Below are 5,289 nucleotides of genomic sequence, written 5' to 3' on the forward strand. Positions count from 1 at the left end.
CAGCCGCCAAGCACTTTGATATTTGTGAGCTGGTTCTGCATGCAACTTGCGCTACATACACTCTGTAAACAAAAGTACTGTCATTCCAGAGTCCAAGAGGATTCATTGATTAAGAAAATATATATAATGATAATTATGAACTTTTTCTATACAAATTGATGATGATTCAATGTATTATTGCCTTTGGTTGAATGGCTTTCACATGGCCCATTTTATTAATTATATCAAATTTGTATTTTTATCAAGAAATAGTGTGTTTACACATCAATTTACATAAAAATCTATGTCCCTATCATTATTCTATTAAAAATAGAGAAACCCAAAGGATCACTTTCTCCTATTGATGATAGAGTTATTGATGACGTATCGAGAAATAGCAAAATTTGTTCTACATTTCCCGGTCATCAATTAATTAACCAATGCATTAATTTGTTTCACGATTATCTGACAAATATAGAATGATAACTTTGTTACACAATTCTTGAACCCGCGATCTATGTCTTAAATTCGCGGGTCGGTAATATCGGCTCCTAATCATGGAAGTGACCAAAACGGCCATGTGAATATGATTTAAAAATCCAACTAAAATGAAATGGACACTTACGAAATATGATTAGCTGCAATATCGGTGTTGATATGGCCATAAAAAAAAATTTTATCATTAATTTTCAGGTCGCCATATTTAAATGGCTATTCAAGTTTAAATCTTAGAGAAAGTAAGGATCAAAAATAGATCTGGGCTTTATCGACCACTCTAATTTTGTTTTTCCTTTTTTTAATAAGAACATCTAACGTTGCCATTAGACTATCCATTTAGCAGCAGTCCAATAGTGGACCTATGCCCAGTGCCCTTAACATTGTTGAGAGAACTATTCAAATCGTCCTGGGAGCTCTTTCTCTTTTCGATGAAAAAATGAAATAAAAGGAGACTTATTTTCAATGTTGAACTGATGAACCAGCCTCGGTAAATTTATGAATATTATTGAAAATTTATATATCTAGAGGTCTTGTAGACATCAAATTGTAATACATCTATAAATTTTAACAATTAAATAAAACATACAACAAACATTAATATTCTCAAATCAGTCATCACTTTTTTTTTTGGGAAATTTACACTAATAACCATAAAAATTTTAGTTTTTTTCATCTTAACCCCTCAAACAAATTTCTATCAACATTAGCCATAAAAGAACCGTTGAGACCAAATTACCCTTCTCTCTCATCTCCCTTTCCTCTTCCTCTTGCCTTCTTCTCTCCAGTTCTCTATTAATTTCAACATCCACCTCTTTCTTCTTCTTCTCTCTCCTATAATCCTCGTAATCGTTCGGTCTAGCGGGGTCGTGCTCCTCGATTACGGTCGAAGTCACGTCGACCAATGCCGGTTGCGGCAGCGCTACCACGTCGTCGGGGGAAGGTGCGATTGCAGGTGAGGAATGGGGTCTAGTCGGGAGAGAATTTTGGGTGGTTTTGGGTTTGGATTGGGGCTTGAGGATGGTTTGTGGTGGCGCGAAAATTGACCAGACAGTGGTGGTTGTGTTGGTGGGTTTGTCCTCATCGGAGGGTGGAGGTAGGTATCCGTACAGCCCGCCTAGCATTTCGCAACGTGGCTTTTGATGGAAAATCCCGGGGAATTTGAATTCCGAAATTGGATTTTAGAGAATTAAAAAGCTGATTTTGTTTTGTTGTTTGGGTTGTCTGATGAGATTCGATCTGAGGTAGAAGAAGATATTACATACGAATAAGAAGAGACGAACAAAGACGAAAGGACTGGCGAAAACAAACAAATACTGAGGTAGAAGAAGGCAACCTGTCGCACGAAGCTTGGTGCGACAGGTGCCTGTCGCACGAAGCTTGGTGCGACAGGTGCCTGTCGCACCAAGGCATGGTGCGACAGGTGCCTGTCGCACCAAGGCATGGTGCGACAGGTTGCCTGTCGCACCAAAGTTTGGTGCGACAGGTGCCTGTCGCACCAAGGCATGGTGCGACAGGTGCCTGTCGCACCAAAGCTTAGTGCGACAGGTGCCTGTCGCACCAAGACTTGGGCTTGTCGCACCAAGTTTCTTTTCGTTTGTAAAGAAGGGTAATTTGGGGAGAAAAGCGTGTATTTGGCTAATGTTGATAGAAAAAAGTTGAGAGGGTTAATTCGAAAAATAGTAAAAATTTTATGGTTATTTTCGTAAATTTCCCTTTTTTTTTTATAATATTGCTACTTTCCTTTTGAATAATATTAAAAAGCATTAACTGTGTTTAATTATGTAAATAATATTGTTTGGATTAGATTAGATTTGGCCCCATCCCAAGGGGCTGACCAATTCATGATGGTCATTAAATCTTCAATGACTTACCCATATGGTTAGTTGGTCTACCCAACTGCCTCTTTAAATACAGTTGCACTCGCTAACTTTAATTTCTTGAGTTTTCGAAATGTTATTCCACCAATTGTTACGGGAGATTGGATTCTCTGAATGTGTGGGTAAAGGTCTTTGTATGTTCAGTGTTCGACTGTCATGGCCGTATTGCCATTGCATTGAATAAAGGTGTTTCTATGCTGTCAGTGAATAATATGCTAGCTGGCTAATGGCTATAGCTGCAAGCCTGCAACCCTTTCTTCCACTCTACTAACTCGGTACATATATATATTCCTAGATTCTTCTACTGTAGTAGTAATGCTACAACATTTGTTTTTTCCAATTATCGACATGGATTTTAGTTCCAATTATGGGTAGGGATGTCAATTGTGCCTGCAAATCTATCAATCCGTCTAGATTTGTTTGTCAAAATTCATCCGCAGTGGATAATTTTACGGGTTGTGGGTGAGTTTGGTATTTCAAATTGAAATGCGCACTTGGATACGGGTGGGTTTGATATTAACTTAATATCCGGCGGATACCTGTATGGATATCCGCCAGATCCATAATATTTATTTAAATATTTTTAATTTATTTTAAATTAAATTAAAAATATTTAAATCTAAAAAATATATAAAGAAAATAATGCAATTATGCAAAGTGCCAAATAACATAATAGCAGACTTCATCCAAAGATGTTGGAGGCTTTAATGTGTGCTCAAAATTGGTTGTGTGCTCAACTTAATGGTATGAAAATACATTTTTACTTAAATAGAATATAATATCTATTATACATTACAAACTTATAATCATCTATCTTTTTTCTTGATATACTTGTTACTTGTAGATGTATAATCTTTTAATAAAGTAGGAAATAACAAATTCTCCAAAAATGAATATATTGTTGATGAGGTAAGAAACTAAGTTTATTTACCTTAATTAATGGATTATTATATATACTTATTATATTTTTTATGGACTATTTTTCTTTAACTTAATGCATGAATTATTTCATTATTATAATTTTTTTCTTCAGATTAATATTTGAAAAATATTATTATTTGGAAAATATTAATCTTAATTATTATTGTAGGCATCATGTTAGATCGATGCTAATGGTGGTGAATAAAATGAAGATCTTTTCTTGGAGTTTGTGTTGAATAATAATATGAAATGTAATTATTATTTTTAGATATTAGTTTGTGATTTTTTTTAATGGATTTGTGTAATTTACACTTAAAATTGAGAATTCGTGTTAGATTGATGTTAAAATTTTAATTTTTCATTTACATTGGTTAAATTAAAATTGAGTATGTTATGTAGAATTTGAGGTTATTATTATAAATTTATATGTTGAATATTTGTTATTTTAAATGTAAAAACTCGCAAAAAATCCGCTGGATACCATTGCGGGTTTGGTAATTGTCAAAACCCATAGCAAGTAGGTTTTCTTTAAAAAATTAAAACCCGCTTACATTTTTTTTATCAATTCAACCGATTATAATATGTCATATTAGTTTGTATAATAATCTTTTAATAAATACAAATATATTAACTGAGACTTTTTTAAGTAAATTTTAGAAATATGACGGTGCATTTGACTCAATCCTAAGGGGTGAAGGGACATTAACCCTTTCTATATTGATTTATCTCATAAATTTAAAGTTCTAACATCTCAACCGCTTAATGAATATGCAACAAATATAGTACAGAAGTAATTTATTGAAACGGTACAAAAATTAGTAAAAAGAAAACAAAAAGTAAAGATCTATTGAAAATTCTAACTCATGATGGATATCATATAATAAAAGATCAACAGTAACTGGCCCAAATTAAAGCCTAAACTCGAATCGAGTTTCTAATTTCCAGTAAGAGGCTCGTGAGTGGTAACAAACCTAGATTTTTTGAGTATATCCACTGTCATATCTATACACACACAATGTCCATCTTATAGACTGAAAGGCCCAGTTGTAGAGAAAACATTGGAATAAAAAAATTACTGTTAATTTTGTTATGACCCAATTTAAGTACTATTGTTACTGGCACGTAAACCAGACAAAATTTAATACGATCCGATTACCCGATATAAAAATGATACAAACAAATGGGTATGAGTCATCAAATTTGACAAGATTATTAAATGGACTGAGTTCGGGTTTACACAATTTTTTTCATGTCGGGTTAGGGTTAAAGTTCTTAACCTATTTATCCGAACAATGACACGATTATATTTTCTATTTCAAATTAATTTTTAGATTCTTTTCATTAAAACTCAAATATTGGGCACGATTCTCTTTTTTTAATTTTTTCGGGGAAGATGGATGTATACATAGTGTTTTATTTATAAAATTTGATATAAATTTAAAACTTTAATAGTGTAAGTGTGTAAAATATTGATACACATGTATATTTATGATATCGATATGTAATATTATTTATATATATATAATTTAAACTTTAAATAGTGTAAATGTGTAATATGTTGGGGTGTATGTGTTTAACACTTGTTAAATATTTAGATATCAAACAGGTTATTGGGTGACCCATTTATCTTTCGTGCCGAGTTTAAGTCTCAATATTTTAACACAATTATTCAATGGGTCGTGTTTGGGCCGACTTAAATTTGACACGATACGAACACGAGCCGGTGACCCATTTTGCCAACTCTACTACCACACTTAATAATTTGAAGTTTTTAAAGTTCTTTAACTAACATAATACGCAGTTAAGGATTCAAGTAATTTGATTTTTTTTTTGTTTAAATATATAACGCGGAAATATATACTTCTCCATTTGTTGGACCCAAAATATATTAATATTTATTTGATATTGCTTACGGTAGGGGGGGGGGGGGGGGGGGGCGGGGGTTGGCCAAAACCCACCCCTGGTTTGGATTTAAAAAAAAATTTAAAAACCCCCATTTTTGTACTTTTAAAAA

Source organism: Citrus clementina, unplaced genomic scaffold (assembly GCF_000493195.1).
Source record: "Citrus clementina cultivar Clemenules unplaced genomic scaffold, Citrus_clementina_v1.0 scaffold_1, whole genome shotgun sequence".
In the NCBI taxonomy this organism is placed as follows: Eukaryota; Viridiplantae; Streptophyta; class Magnoliopsida; order Sapindales; family Rutaceae; genus Citrus; species Citrus x clementina.